Source organism: Nicotiana tabacum, chromosome 14 (assembly GCF_000715075.1).
Source record: "Nicotiana tabacum cultivar K326 chromosome 14, ASM71507v2, whole genome shotgun sequence".
In the NCBI taxonomy this organism is placed as follows: domain Eukaryota; kingdom Viridiplantae; phylum Streptophyta; class Magnoliopsida; order Solanales; family Solanaceae; genus Nicotiana; species Nicotiana tabacum.
Genome location: NC_134093.1, coordinates 68,453,285 through 68,470,200, shown reverse-complemented (window position 1 = coordinate 68,470,200; position 16,916 = coordinate 68,453,285).

Here is a 16,916-nt window from a genome sequence, read left to right as displayed (position 1 = left end):
TAAGTTTCGGGATCGTTTGGCACAAGAAATGAGGCATAACAGCTGGGCTTTTTGGCTATTAATGTTGTTGGAGTTTTTCTCATCTTGAAAGTTTGGGATTAGGAGAATTCAAGGATGTTCTTCAAGTTTCTTACATGGGGTAAGGTCTAAACCATAACCTAAGTATTTTACTTTGATTCATTCCCTTGATTTAAACTTTAATCCATGATTTTAATTGAAAATCCATTTAATTCTTTAAATCAAGACCTAGGATTATGTCCTAAATTTTATAGATTGAAAATGAGTTAGAGGCGTGTATTTCCCGATTCCTTTTAGGGTCTTGTTCTCCAATATTAGGAGAACAACATACTCGAATTTAGCGAGTTTTGGATGAATATTTCGAGAGATATGGGACCCAACTAGTGTGGGTTGGACTCTTGGGTTATGAACACCCAAGAACGATATTTTGGCGAATTGGTTGAGCTATCGGACTCCGATTGAGTTGGTTTTCATTCGTGTGAGCTTGTATTGGTTCGGGCTTCACTCGGGTAAGCTTGAATTAAGAATCCAAGGCGAACCTGACGTTGACTTTTGTTGACTTTTTGGGGAAAATATAAAGATCATAGCTTTATTTATTGTAATTGATTTCTCTTGCACTGTTTGATGTTATTAAGTCATTTTTTGTTTAGATTTGAGTCATGTAAAGGCGAATTTTAGGGGAAAAGCTATTTTGGAGGGTTGAGTTGGCCTAATCGAGGTAAGTATTTTACCTAACTCTGTGTGGGAGAAACTACCCCTTAAGATTTGTGTTGATTGTGCTATCTGTGTTATGTGAAAGTCGTATATGCAAGGTGACATATGGGTACATGTAACGACCCGGCCATTCGTTTTGAGTGTTATAGCCTCGTTCCCCCATTTACTGCTTATTGTATGCTTAATTATCGTTATGTGACTTGTCGGGGTAGTTCGTTCGGTTTTGGGGATGTTCAGGAATGAATTGAGACACTTAGTCTCAAGGTTGAAAGCTTAAGTTGAAAAGGTTGACCGGATGTTGACTTATGTATAAATGGTTTCGGAATATAGTTTTGATGGTTCTGATAGCTCCGTTGAGTGATTTTGGACTTGGAAGTGTGTCCGGATAGTAATTTGGAGGTCCGTAGTTGATTTAAGCTTGAAATGGCGGAAGTTAGAAAATTAGAAGTTTTGGAAATTGAGAAGTTTTATCGAGAGTTGACTTTGTGGTTACTGGGCTCGGATTTTGGTTCCGAAAGTTTGAATAGGTGTGTTGCGTCATTTATGACTTGTATTCAAAATTTGAGGTCAATCGGACTTGACTTGATAGGTTTCAGCATCAAATGTAGAAGTTAGGAGTTCATAAGTTCATTAGGCTTGAATAGGGGTGCGATTCGTGTTTTTAGGTTGTTTGATGTAATTTGAGGCCTCGACTAAGTTCGTATGATATTTTAGGACTTGTTGGTATGTTTGGTTGGGGTCTCGGTGGGGCTCGGGTGGATTTCGGATTGTTAACGGAGTGAAATGGGACTTTGGAGATTGCTGAGGTTTTCTGGTATCGGATTTGAGTAATTTTGTTATGGTTGGACTCGTGGTTGAATGGGTGTTCGGTTTTTATAACTTTCATCGAATTTCGAGACGTGGGCCCGGGATTAACTTTTGAGTTGACCTTTTGACTTTCGATTTAGAACTTTGCATTTTCATGTGGAATTGATTCCTATAGCTTGAGTTGATTGTATCGAATTATGTGTGGCTAGATTCGAGGCATTTGGAGGTCGATTCGCGAGGCAGGGGCTTGTTGGAGTAGAGATTTGCCGGTTTGAGGTAAGTAACACTTCTAAACTTGGTTCTGAGGGTATGAATCCCTGATATTACGTGGTATGTGATTGGTGTTGAGGTGGCGCGCATGCTAGGTGACGGGCATGTGGGAATGCATCATAATATTTGTGTTTCAGTCAATTCCGTGGAACTGTGTAGCTATCATATATAAATATTATTACTGTACCCTATGTGTTAGAGCACTTGAGCTATGATTTATGTTAGAAATCATGTTTAGGCTATGTGCTGGTGCTACTGGGACCCACAGTGGTCGTTCTTTTTTGTTGAGTTATTTGCTTAATTCTAGTTATGTACTCAGTCGCATTTATCATTTGCATATCATATCTCAGTCTCTATTATCATATATTGCCACATCATGTATCATTGATTTGCGATGCTTAGCATGAGTGTTGTGAGCCCCAGAGACTGGAGAGATTGTTGACTGAGGATCGCGTAGGGTTAATTTTTAGGCAGCTTAGTTTGTGCTTCCCAATCGCGAAGCATTTTCCGCGATCGTGATTGAGGGATATCTGGGCAGAATTTAAAGTCTCAAATATGAGGGTTTGAGTTTATTTCACAATTTGATTTTGGGAGCTCGGATTGAGGTGACTCTTGGAGAAATTTTCAAGGGAGTGATTGGGGTAAGTGATTCTTACTTGGTTTTGGTTAAATTACATGAATATATCTTTGATTTCATCATTTAATTAGTGATTTGGGTTGAAAAGTTTGGAAAAAATGGAGAAAAAATCTTAGGCCGAATTTTGGGGATTTGAGTGGGATTTTGTGTCGTGACAAGTTGGTATCAGAGTGGGCCCAGACCGTCTTCTGCTACTGAGATTCAAAGTTTTCTCGTTTTGGCCAGATAATATCGTCACTTTGTGAAGGGTTTCTCGTCCATTGCAGTGCCTTTGACCAAATTAACCCAGAAGGGTGCTCCATTCAGGTGGTCGAATGAGTGTGACGAGAGCTTTCAAAAGCTCAAAGCCGCCTTGACTACAGCTCCAGTTCTAGTTCTACCTTCAGCTTTTGTCTCTTATACAGTGTATTGTGATGCTTCTCGAATTGGTATTGGGTGTGTCATGATGCAAGGGGGTAGAGTAATTGCTTATGCTTCACTTCAGTTGAAGCCCCATGAGAAGAACTACCATATTCATGATTTGGAGTTGACAGCCATCATTCATGCATTAAAGATTTGGAGGCATTATCTCTACGGTGTGTCTTGTGAGGTATTTACGGATCATTGAAGTCTCCAGCACTTGTTCAAACAGAAGGATTTAAATTTGAGGCAACGAAGATGGTTGGGGCTGCTAAAGGACTATGATATTACCATTCTATATCATCATGGGAAGGCCAATATGGTGGCCGATGCTTTGAGTAGAAAGGCGGTGAGTATGGGTAGCCTTGCATTTATTCCTGTCGGTGAGAGACCGCTTGCAGCTGATGTTCAGGCCTTGGCCAACAAGTTCATAAGATTAGATGTTTCAGAGCCTAGTCGAGTTCTAGCTTGTGTGGTTTCTCAGTCTTCCTTATATGATCGCATCAGAGAGCGCCAGTATGATGATCCCCATTTGCTTGTCCTTAAGGACACGGTTTCAGCACGGTGATGCCAACGATGTTACTATTGGGGATGATGGGGTGTTCAGGATGTAGGGTCAAATTTGTGTGCCTAATTTAGATGGGCTATGTGAGATGATCCTTGAGGAGACCCATAGTTTGCGGTATTCTATTCATCCGGGTTCCGCCAAGATGTACCATGACTTGAGGCAGCACTATTGGTGGAGGAGGATGAAGAAGGATATAGTGGGGTTTGTAGCTCACTGCCTAAACTGTCAGCAGGTGAAGTGCGAGAATCAGAGACCGGGCGGATTGCTTCAGAGGCTTGATATTTAGAATTGGAAATAGGATCGTATCACCATGGATTTTGTAGTTGGGCTCCCACGGAATTCGAGGAAATTTGATGCTCTTTGGGTGATTGTGGATCAGTTGACCAAGTCCGTGCATTTCATTCCAGTTGGGACTACTTATTCTTCAGAGCAGTTGGCTGAGATCTACATCAGCGAGATTATTCTCCTTCACGGTGTGCCGGTGTCCATCAATTTAGATCAGGGCACGCAGTTTACATCACAGTTTTGGAGAGCAGTGCCGCGAGAGTTAGGCACCCAGGTTGAGTTGAGTACAACCTTCCACCCTCAGACGTACGGATAGTTTGAGCACACTATTCAGATATTGGAGGATATGCTACGCACTTGTGTCATAGATTTTGGGGGTTCTTGGGATAAGTTTCTGCCGCTTGCATAGTTTGCCTACAACATAGCTACCAATCGAGCATTCAGATGGCTCCGTATGAGGCTTTGTATGGAAGATGGTGTCGGTCTCCAGGGGGATAGTTTGAGCCGGGTGAGGCTAGGCTGTTAGGTACTGACTTGGTTCAGGATGCTTTGGATAAGGTTAAGTTGATTCAGGATCGGCTTCGCACGACGCAGTCAAGATAGAAGAGCCACACTGATCGGAAGGTTCGTGATGTTGCTTATATGGTTGGGGAGAAGGTACTACTCAGAGTTTCACCCATGATAGGTGATACGAGGTTCGGGAAGAAGGGCATGTTGATCCCTCGGTACATTGGTCCGTTTGAGGTGCTTTAGTGGATTGGAGAGGTGGATTACAAGCTTGCCTTACCGCCCAGTCTGTCTAGTGTTCATCCAGTATTTTATATTTCTATGCTCCGGAAGTATGTCGGCGATCCGTGTCATGTTTGGACTTTAGCACGGTTCAGTTGGATGGTGATTTGACTTATGATATGGAGTCGGTGGCCATTTTGGATCGGCGGGTTCGAAAGTTGAGGTCAAAGAACATGGCTTCAGTGAAGGCGCAGTGTAGAGGTCAGCCAGTCGAGGAGGCTACTTTGGAGACCGAGCGGGAGATGCAGAGCAGATATCTACGCCTATTTGAGACTCCAGGTATGTTTCTAGAACCGTTCGAGGATGAATGTTTATTTAAGAGGGGGAGGATATAATGACCCGGCCGGTCGTTTTGAGTGTTGTAGCCCTGTTCCCCCATTTACTACTTATTTTATGCTCAATTGTCGTTATGTGCCTTGCCGGGGTAGTTGGTTCAGTTCCGGAGATGTTCCGAAATAAGTTGAGACACTTAGTCTCAAGGTTGGATGCTTAAGTTGAAAAGGTTGACCGGATGTTGACTTATGTGTAAATGGCTCGCGAATAGAGTTTTGATGGTTCTGATAACTCCGTTGGGTGATTTTGGACTTAGGATTGTGTCCGGATAGTAATTTTGTGGTACGTAGTTGATTTAGGCTTGGAATGGCAAAAGTTGGAAAATTAGAAGTTTTGGAAATTGAAAAGTTTGTCCGAGAGTTGACTTTGTGGCTACCGAGCTAGGATTTTGGTTCGGGAAGTTGGAATAGGTCTGTTGTGTCAATTATGACTTGTGTGCAAAATTTAAGGTCAATCGGACTTGATATGATAGGTTTCGGCATCGAATGTAGAAGTTAGGAGTTTATAAGTTCATTAGGCTTGAATTGGGGTGCGATTCATATTTTTTAGGTTGTTTGATGTGATTTGAGGCCTCGACTAAGTTCGTAGGATATTTTAGGACTTGTTGGTATGTTTGGTTGGGGTACTGAGGGCCTCGGGTATGATTTCGAATGGTTAACGGAGTGAAATGGGACTTTGAAGATTGCTGAAGTTTTCTGGTGTCGGATTTCAGTAATTTTGGTATGAATGGTCTCGTGGTTAAATGGGTATTCAGATTTTGTAACTTTCATCGAATTCCAAGACGTGGGCCCGAGGGTTAACTTTTGAGTTGACCTTTTGACTTGCAATTTAGAACTTAGCATTTTCATATGGGCTCGTGTGGGTGTGCACCGTAGTAATTATGATCCAGTAATTTCGTGGAACTGTGTAGCTATCTTATATGAATATTATTAATGTACCTTATGTGTTAGAGCACTTGAGATATGATTTATGTTAGAAATCATGTTTAGGCTATGTGATGGTGCTATTGGGACCCGCAGTGGTCGTTCTTTGCTGTTGAGTTATTTGCTTGATTGCAGTTATGTACTCAGTCGCATTCATTATTTTCATATCATATCTCAGTCTCTGTTATCATATATTGTCACATCATGTATCATTGATTTGGGCTGCTTAGCATGAGTGTTTTGAGCCCGAGAGACTGGAGAGATTGATGACTGAGTGAGGCTGAGGGCCTGTTTATGAGTGATATTCATGGGATCGGGCTGCTCACCGCTGCACGCTTTATTGATTCATGCCATAATTGGATTATTATAGCGCTTGAGCTGGATCTGCCCCTCCAGAGTCTGCACACCTACAGTGAGCGCAGTTGCTATTGATTCATGATGGGATCGGGCTGCGTGCCGCAGCAGGATTTATTAGCATTTGGCCTAGATCTGCCTTGTATAGTGCTGAGTGATTGAGTGTGATGAGTGAGTATTGATACAGTCAGGTTGAGTACTCCGAGAGTGTGAGTACGCGAGGCTTTCATTATGTTGCATCACATACGATATGCATATTGGCATGTAGATATAGAGATGTCATATTCCTCATATCATTCAGACTTGACATATTTTATATGTTCTGAGTTTAACAGTTAAACCTGGAAGCATGTCTACATTCCTGTACTGGTACTTGCAAATTATGAGTTACTCTGAGATATTACTGTCATATGTTCTACAAATTTCTGTACTGTTAAATTATGTATTTGGAATGTATTGTTCGGACTCGTTACCGCTTTCAGTCCGAAGGTTAGACTTTTTACTTATTGAGTTGGTTGTACTCACGCTACACCATGCATTTCGTGTGCACATCCAGGTGTTTCCGGACACGGTGGTTGCTGATCTCGGAGTTTCAGCCGTTCGGAGATTATCGAGGTAGCTGCCTTGGCGTCCGCGGACCTTGAATCTCCTCCCTTATCTCTTAGTTGTACTTATTCTATTCTACTTTCTTAGACAGTGTATCAGACTATGTTTGGGTATAGATGCTCATGTACTTAGTGACACCCGGGTTTTGGGAAATTATGTATTGAGCTGTGACGTTTTCATTCAGTTTTATGAGACTTTTACTTACTTAAGCTAATCTCCGTATATTTTAATTTTCAAGATGTTGGTATGTGTGAGTTGTCGGCTTGCCTAAAATCATGATAGGCGCCATCACGGCACTTGGGATTTTGGGTCGTGATAGTACATAGGTTATATGTGGTATTCGACCGGTTTAGATTATCTAGACTCTTTCCATGCCTTTAATTGAATTGTCATAGCATGTTATATCTTTCATTGTTAATCTACTCTTACATGCTCTATTTGACATTGTTAGCACTTGTTCTACCCCTTACTTGTTATTTTGCTCTTATATGCTTTAGTTGAAGTTATTTCCTTCCTTATTGTCTTGTTACCTCTTAATTGTTGAATCACTTTTAATTAAAGTTGTTATTTTGTGGAATATCATCTTATTGAGTTATTGGTGTTGAAGTTGTAATAGTCGTTATCACATTGAGCCGAAATTGCTAATTATTGAGATACCTTTCCTTGTTGAGCATTCCCATTCATTTTGTTATTGTTGAAATTATTGAACACATTGTGGTTGATCCATGAGCTATTTGTTGTTGAAATATTGGTTTTGTTGACTTTGTGGCAAGTTGTGGCATATGGGCACTTGTGGTGCGAGTTGTGATTGTGTTGTCATATTAATACGCATGTGGTGGTATAAGGCAAGGGGTTGATATGCATGCGGTGATATAAGGTGGGCTTGATACGCGTGTTGCTAGAAGGGAAACTACTTGAAGCCACGCGGTGAGATAAGGTAGGCTAAAACGCGTGTAGCTATTTTGGGAAAAAAGATTTTCAAAACTAAATGTAAAGCTCACGCGGTGATATAAGGAAAGATTGTGATTGAAATTGTGAAATGTAAATACGAGGTGGTACCTCGATTGTGATTTTCATTGTACATTACATGTTGGAACAACTTGTTGATTTGAACGGTCATTGTTCTTCCTTCAATCATTCATCCGCATTTTAATTGTGTTTGGTTATTCATTGTTATCTTGGTGTTGGAACGATTGTGGTTTCTTGTGTGAGTCATGCATTCGACGTGATTTGTTGTGTTGCTTTAACATGCCAATTTTTGCCTCCGTTATAAGTTGGTGAATTGATTGTCAATGTGAATTTAATTGTGTGGTGTCACTATATCATATTCTGTTGAGTTGTTGGTAACATAATGGTTTAAATAAAAGAATTACTAACATGCTTTATTCTATGTGCATCTTAAGATAGAACTCGTTATCTCACTCGGTGCATTATTATTCTAAATGGTTATCCCACTTTCACTATAATTGGATTCTCAAATTATACTCATCACCCTGTTAGATGTTTACCTTACTTAAAATTGTTATCATGTTTTTCCCTAACAAATTCTATATTTAATTCGTTAATTTAACTTAAGTTTTGATTTGTTTAAAAATGATACTTTTAATCAATTTTATTGATTTCTAAACTAAACCCATCTTATACACGATTTCGTACAAATTGTATATTATTTTACTTTACTTGATTTCTAAAATAAACTCATTATTTCATTTGACACCTTACTTTATTCAAGATTGTTATTTATGTTTTATGGTGTTTAAATATATCTTTCGTTCATCTAAATTAATACTTATCACGGTTGCAAAGGTGATTGTTATTGTGGGCACGAGGTGCCATATATGCTCGATCATTGTCTCGAGGTATTGTCCAGACTAAGGACACAGACGTGTTGGTAGATCTTCAGTTGTTCAAGTGTGGGATGCAACTGGTTCGTGTATTTGATGGGTGTTATACGAGCTTATGAAAGTTGGTAATGTGGATCATCAGATGTTGTGCCCTATGACTCCGCACCAAATGGGGGAGTCTACTATCGATGATCAGATTGCGTGGTCAAGTATCATATCACTCTTGGATTTGAGGTATATATACAGTGTTGAGGGGTACCCCGGAATTGTACATGACTAAGATTTGAGATTTTCAAGTGATGGTGCTGGAACTTGCGGTATATCTGTATCATTACTAAATCTACATTCCAGTATCAGAGAGGTTAGAGAAACATCTTCAGATTCACAGAAAGTCTCTTCAGAGTGGGTATCTCGGTTGTAGCATTATTAGGTGTACCGATAAGGGAAAGTGTTGACATGAAGACAAGTCAGGAGGATTAGAAGAAATGGGCCAGCTCAGTGGTGTTGGGTCAATATAGCAACAAAGGTAACTGGTCTTTTGGTGTGGTAATGCTTCACCAGCATTCTATAGAAATACTCTTGGGTTTGACGGCTTGCGTGACCTGGTTGGGTTGGGGAAGTTCAGTTCTGATGGCTTGGTGATGTGCGGACTGGCCTCGAAGCGTTCTTGATAGTGTCGACCAGAGCTTGAGCTAGATGTCTGCTACCAGCATAAAGAGCATGTTGCATATTATGATTTTTACCAGGATGGGGTCATTAGTTCTAGACAACATGGATGATTTCAGATGTTTAGAAGAATGTTAGCATTATTTCATACCACCTAAGAAGGGTGTGCACTCCAAAAGGTGCATTATGTTTCGATTGCGGATGCCTGACTAGTATTACGGTAATCGCCTGGTTGATCGACTGCTTATGTCCAGATTTTGCTTTCTGGCATGAAAGAATTATAGAAGTACTTCTCGTGGGCTTATTGTATGTGAGGAATGTGTTAGTTATTTGAGTAGTGTAGTTGTGATCAGATATGGAGATTTCATGGTTGTGAACGGTGAAGGTATGTTAAGAGGTTGGCAACTGATGGTATGTACTATAGATATGATATTGTGGTCTTTTCGGAGGCTATCTACCTACTTCGGAAGAATCAGAATTGATTTGGAGGCTACTAGTAGGTCTAATAAGGATGTTTGTTCTAAATCGGGTCAGATTTATCTACTCAGCACAGTTATTGTGGAGGGGTATGTTATTGGTTAGGGTGGATCGCATTTGTGTTCTGATATATCTCATGTGTTACTCTCCTATGTTGCAATGGGTTGTTATCTATTGGTTATCTGCACACCGATGCGGTTATGTTTGGGCTTTGTAGTAAAATTCGAGCGAGATTTCTCTTGGGGTGTTGAATGGTTGATTGTGCCTTGGTTATGGCCTTCCTGTTTCTGGTACATACTGATATTCATATATCCATAGTTATGGTCACGCACTTCATGTGTTTGATGTTGATATGCTTATGGTTATTGATTGTGAGTATCATGGCTCGACGTATTCCAGGTGGACCGGTGTCGGATTGGGTCATTCATCGCAGCGGCGTTATGCCAAGACATGATTCTTTGTGCTTATTTCGTGGGCTATGTTTCCCCTTGTGTGGTGGATTGATAGCACTGTGCTTCGTGGTGGTATCTGTTGAGCTGGCGGGATGGTTTCTTCATTTCCATTCTCTTTCCATTATTGGGTATATTTGAGTTATTGTTCATTGGTGCACGGATTGCCTGGTAGGTGGCTCTAAGTGGGATTTGTGTGACGGGTCGGTCGAGTAGCTTGTACTGGATGAGGTGAGGTTATTGGGCCTGAAATGAGTGCCATCGCATTTGATTAAGGTATGTTTGCAAGAATTGTGTCACTAGTCTACTTAGATTTTGGCCATGGTTCTTATCGGGCGAGAGAGCTCCACGACTTGTTAATATGATGGGTGGTTATGAGTTTCTGTATGTTTCTTTCATCATTGGCATGTACGAAGGTTCATAATAAGGTTTTAGTTGATATGAGATTTGTTACCGGTGTCGGGTTGTTTATCGAGCAGCTATTGCGGTCGGAAGTTATTGTTATATGAGTATTTGAGTTATGTGGTATATCATGTGATTATGTCTTGAGATATGGTTATGGATTGATACAGCTTGTTCAGAGTTATACGGTGCATAGATGCAAGAATCGGGTCATATAATGAGTTCTGGATGTTGGGGATTTGGGTTTTAATGTTTATGGACTAAGGTTGAAGTAAGGATCCTCTGTTAGGTGGTGTTGTCGGGCTTATAGGGATTGAGGTGACATGGGATCACCCATGGTTATGTGAATGGTGAGGTTATATGGAGATTTGATGGTTTTGGAACGGCTCTTGGCACGTTTGAGGACGAACGTATGTTTATGTGGGGGAGAATGTAATGACCCGACCGATCGTTTTGAGCTTTAGCATTCCATTCGGTGGTTTGAGACTTTGAGAAGATTTATCTTATGTATTATGACTTGCGTGTATGGTTGGTTTCGATTTTCGAGCGATTCGAATTTGATTTGGAAGAATGATTCTCGTTTTAGAAGCTTTAAGTTGTAAGAGTTGACCAACATTTGACTTTTGGATAAACAGACTCGGAATCGAGTTTTAATTATTCCAATAAGTTTGTATGATGATTTTGGACATGTCCATAAACGTTGGTTAAATTCCAATGAGTTTTGGATAAGTTTGGGTTGTATGGTGATTGTTTTCGCTTTCGACGTCGATTTGAGCATAAAGGTTACCATATTGATTAAAAGGCCTTTGGTTCGTATTTCAACTAAACCATAATATCTGTATCGTAATTTTGGAACCATAGTAACTGAAATCATCAAGTTTTGACATCGTATGAGGAATTTATGGTCATTTACTAAGAATTGGTTTGCCAGATTTTTCAGATTAATTATGAAATTGTCACTAAATTCGTATTTAAAAACCTGCACTATTTCCAAATATTAAAACCATAATATCTCATTCATTATAAGGTCAAATTGAGTGATTCAAAAGCCTAACTTGACTGGAATTTCACGAGAAATCCATTGAAGGCATCAAAAACAAGTTTTGGGATGGTTTAGCATAAGAAACAAGGCAGAACAACTGGGCATTTTGACTATTAATGTTGTTGAAGTTTTTCTCATCTTGAATGTTTGGGATTGGGAGAATTCAAACCATAACGTATGTATTTTCCTTTAATTCATTCCCTTGGTTTACGCTTTAATCCATGATTTTAATTGAAACGCATTTAATTCTTTCAATCAAGACCTAGGGTTATGTCCTAAATTTTAAAATTTGAAAATGAGTTAGAGGCGTTTATTTCCCGATTCCTTTTGGGATCTTGTTCTCCAATATTAGGAGAACAACATACCTGAATTTGGCAAGTTTTGGAGGAGTATTTTGGGAGATATAGGACCCAACTAGTGTGGGTTGGACTCTTGGGTTATGAACACCCAGGAGCGATGTTTTTGGCAAATTGGTTGAGCTATCAGAATCCGTTTGAATTAGTTTTCATTCTTGTGAGCTTGTATTGGTTCGGGCTTTGCTCGGGTAAGCTTGGATTCAGAATCCAAGGCGGATCCGGCATTGACTTTTGTTGACTTTTTGGGGAAAATATAAAGATCATAGCTTTATTTATTGTAATTAGTTTCTCTTGCATTGTTTGATGTTGTTAAGTCATTTTTGGTTAGATTTGAGCCGTGTGGAGGCGAATTTTAGGGGTAAGGCTATTTCGGAAGATTGAGTTGGCCTAATTGAGGTAAGTATCTTGCCTAACTTTGTGTAGGGGAAACTACCCCTTATGATTTGTGTTGATTGTGCTATCTGTGTTATGTGAAAGTCGTGTACGCAAGGTGACAAGTGGGTACACAGGCTATATGTGGTATTCGACCTGTTTAGATTATCTAGACTCTTTCCATGCCTTTAATTTAATTGTCATAGCATGTTATATCTCTCATTCTTAATTTACTCTTACATGCTCTATTTGATGTTGTTAGCACTTGTTCTACCTCCTACTTGTTATTTTGCTCTTATATGCTTTAGTTGAAGTTATTGCCTTCCTTGTTGTCTTATTACCTCTTAATTATTGAATCACTCTTAATTAAAGTTGTTATTTAGTGAAATATCATCTTATTAAGTTATTGGTGTTGAAGTTGTAATAGCCGTTATCACATTGAGGCAAAATTGTTAATTGTTGAGATACCTTTCCTTGTTGAGCATTCCCATTCATTTTGTTATTGTTGAAATTCTTGTACATATTGTGGTTGAGCCATGGGCTATTTGTTGTGAAAATACTAGTATTGTTGACATTATGGTTTAGTTGTGGCATATGGGCACTTGTGGTGCAAGTTGTGATTGTGTTGTGATATTGATACGTATGTAGTGGTATAAGGCTAGGGGTTAATACGCATATGGTGAGATAAGGTGGGCTTGATATGCGTGCTGCTAGTAGGGGAACTACTTGAAGCCACCGGTGAGATAAGGTGGGATAAAATGCTTGTAGCTATTTCGGGAAAAATAATTTTCAAAACTAAATGTAAGGCCCACGTGGTGATATATAAGGAAATATTGTGATTGAAATTGTGAAATGTGAATACGAGGCGGTACCTCAGTTGTCATTTTTATTGTACATTCCATGTTGGAACAACTTGTTGATTTGAACGGTCATTGTTCTTTCTTCAATCATTCATTCGCATTTTGATTGTGTTTAGTTATTCGTTGTTATCTTGGTATTGGAACGATTGTGGTTTCTTATGGGAGTCATGCATTCTACGTGATTTATTGTGTTGCTTTAACATGCCAATCTGTGACTCTGTTATAACTTTTAATTGATTGTCAATGTGAATTTAATTGTGTGGTCTCACTATATCATATTCTGTTGAGTTGTTGGTAACATAAATACTACTAGAAAAATGGCAAAATCCGTCCCCACAATTCCGATCGAAATCGATCGGAAACCAAACCGACCGAAATCGGCTAGAAAATAAGTAAATTCATCGCAGAAGTCAAAAAACAAAATTTGACAACGGAAATAGAGGTCCCACAACAAATATATACAAATTCTGACCGATATCGGTCGGAAATTAGTCAATATTTGACCGACACCTGATCATACTTCATATTATCTAATAAAATAATTTTTAATTAAAATTTTTCAAATATACTGACCGAAATCGGTCGGTATAATTGAAATTATTTTTCCCGTCCAAGGCAATTGGTTTTTTAATATAACAAAAACTATATATATATATATATATATATTTGATTTAAAAACTAAAATAATATTTAATTAAATGTTTCCGACCGAATTTGGTCGGTTTTAATTTTAAATATTTTAAAATATTAATTTAATGAAGAAACCGACCGCATTCGGTCGGTTTTAGTCAATTTATATAGCTTTTAAATAAATAATATTTAATACATAGTTGATATATGTGTGTTTGTGTATTTTTTAAAATTACTTTTATATGAACACTATATCCTATCTGTGTATGTATATATACATATATGTACATAATATTTAAGGACTATAACTTAAAATTATATATATATATATATATATATATATATATATATATATATATATATATATATATATATATATATATATATATATATATATATATATATATATATATATATATATATATATATATATATATATATATATATATATATATATATATATATATATATATATATCCGTATCTATTTCTGCTTATGTGACTTGCCGGGATGTCTTGTTTTTGGTTTCGGTTTGATTTCGGGTGGTTAACGGATCATTTTGGACTTAGGTGAGATAGTAGATTTTCTGGTTTTTTTGTTGCAGACTTTTCTTCATCGCGTTCGCGAGAGATGTCTCGCGATCACGTAAGGCATTTGAGAGGCCAGCTGGAGTTGTTCTTCGCATTCGCGAAGATGGGGATGCTTTCGCGAAGTTTTAAGGATCAGTGCATCACGAACGCGAGAAGGACATCACGTTCGCGTAGAGTAAGTGGAACAGCTGGGAACCCCAAAGATGTGTTCTACATGTTCGCGTAGCGGGTGTCGCATTCGCAAAGGGTGATGTTGGTAAAGCTTTGCGTTCGCGAAGCTGTGGTCGCGTTCGAAGAGTTAAGTCGAGGGGCAGGCAAATTGGTCCACGCGAACGCGAGAGTGTGGTCGCATTCACAATGAAGGTGCATCTGGCCAGATTTAAAAGATTAGAAATGAGGGTTTCGAGTTCATATCATAAAATTACAGTGGGAGCTCGGTAGAAGGCGAGTTTTGGAGAGATTCTTGCGTGGGTGTTTGGGGTAAGTGAATCCTATCTAATTTTGGTCAAATCCCATGATTATGCCTTTAATTTCACCATCTAATTTGTGATTTGGGGTGAAAATTTTTGGAAAAAGAGGAAGAATTCTTGAGTTAGATTTTTGAGGTTTTGAATGGGATTTTGTTAGCGGATTTGGGTAAATTTAATATGGTTAGACTCGTGAGTGAGTGGACTTTCGGGATTTGTCACTTTTGTTGGATTTTGAGGCGTGGGCATGGGGGCCGGGTCGAGCCTATTTCGGATTTTGGCTTATAATTTCGTGTTTTTCTTGTGGAATTGATTCCTTTAGCCGATATTAATTATACTGTACTGCTTGTGGCTAGATTCGAGGCGTTCAGAGGCTGATTCGAGGGGCAAAGGCATTTCGGAGTAGGATATTACGCGGTCTGAGGTAAGTAATGCTTTCAAACTTGGTTCTGAGGGTTCGAAACCCCGAACTATGTGCTATAAGATTGGTATTAAGGTGACACATATGCCAAGTGACGGGCGTGCGAGCGTGCACCATGAGAATTGTGGCCTGGTTGATTCCATGGCACTGTATAGTGACTCTATTTTGTTGATATCCGTGTTTTTATCTTGTGATAAAGTAATTGAGCTGTCAATCATGCTAGATATCATGCTTAGGCTTTATGTCGGCACTATTTGGACCCCTACTGGTTGTTTCTTTCTGTCATCTCACTAATTTCATTGATATTATGTACTCAGTCATGTTCATGCATTTCATATCATATCTCCGTCTCAGTTTTTATTTATTGATACATCATATCATTGTTTCGGGCTAGTTTCCATGATATTGTGAGCCTGTGAGTGAGACTGGAGAGATTGATGACTGAGCGAGGCTGAGAGTCTGTTTATGAGTGACAGTTATGGGATCGAGCTGCACGCTGCAGTGATTATACTGATTTTATGATAGCGCTTGGGCTGTAGGAGCCCCTCCGGAGTCTGTAACACACCCCCAGTGAGCGCGGTTGATATTATTGAGGGATGGATCTTCCCTGGACATGGATCCTGTTTGAAGTACTTGATACTGGAGATGGATCTTCTCCACAGGGCTGGATTGGCCTTTCCTCGATACTAGGAGACCTATGGTCAGTGTTGTATATATTCTGGGATGGATCTTCCCTGTGCTGTGTGGGCCATATACAGTAACGGGTGGTTGAGATATTGAGAGTGTGAGCACTTGAGGCTATCAGCATGGTGCATCACTTAAAGTATGTGCATTGGCATGTAGAGATAACAGAGTTATATTCATTACACTGTCCGAATCTGTTTTACTTTACTATTTGAGCTGCTTATGTGATTTGAGACTATGCCTACGTTTCTACATAGTTATTTCCATTTTATCTATATCAGTTGAGTTCGTCACTACCTTTCAGTCCAAAGTTTGTACTTGTTACTTACTGAGTTGAATGTACTCATATTACTCTATGAACCTTGTGTGTAGATCCAGGCGTTCCTGGTTACGGCGGCGACTGCTGGTTGAGCCATCAGAGTTCGGGGACTATTGAGGTAGTTGTATGGCATTCGCGGGCCTTGATTTCCCTTCCTTATTCTATCTGCACTTTCAGTTTTATTCTCTAGATACTGTTGTGGACTGTATTCTGGTTTTAGACGCTCATGTACTCAGTGACACCCCAGTTTTGGGATGGATTGTACCGTATTTTGGTTAAATTCTGTTTTAAAATGGCTTTCTTGAATAAAAATTGTTCCGCTGTTATTTCTAAAAAAGTGATTTACTATGTTGAAATTGTTGAGTTGTAGCTTGCCTAATTCCATGATAGGCGCCATCACAATGGTGGTTTTGGGTCGTGACAAGTTGGTATCAGAGCATAGGTTACATAGGTCTCACATGTCATGAGCAGGTTTAGTAGAGTCTTGCGGATCGGTACGGAGACATATGTACTTATCTTCGAGAGGCTGCCGAACCGTTAAGAAAATTTTCACATTCTTGAATTCTTGTCGTGCGAATCGTTTGATTCTGGTAACTGAATTTCTGTTGTTCTATTCTCTCAGAGATGTGAGGAC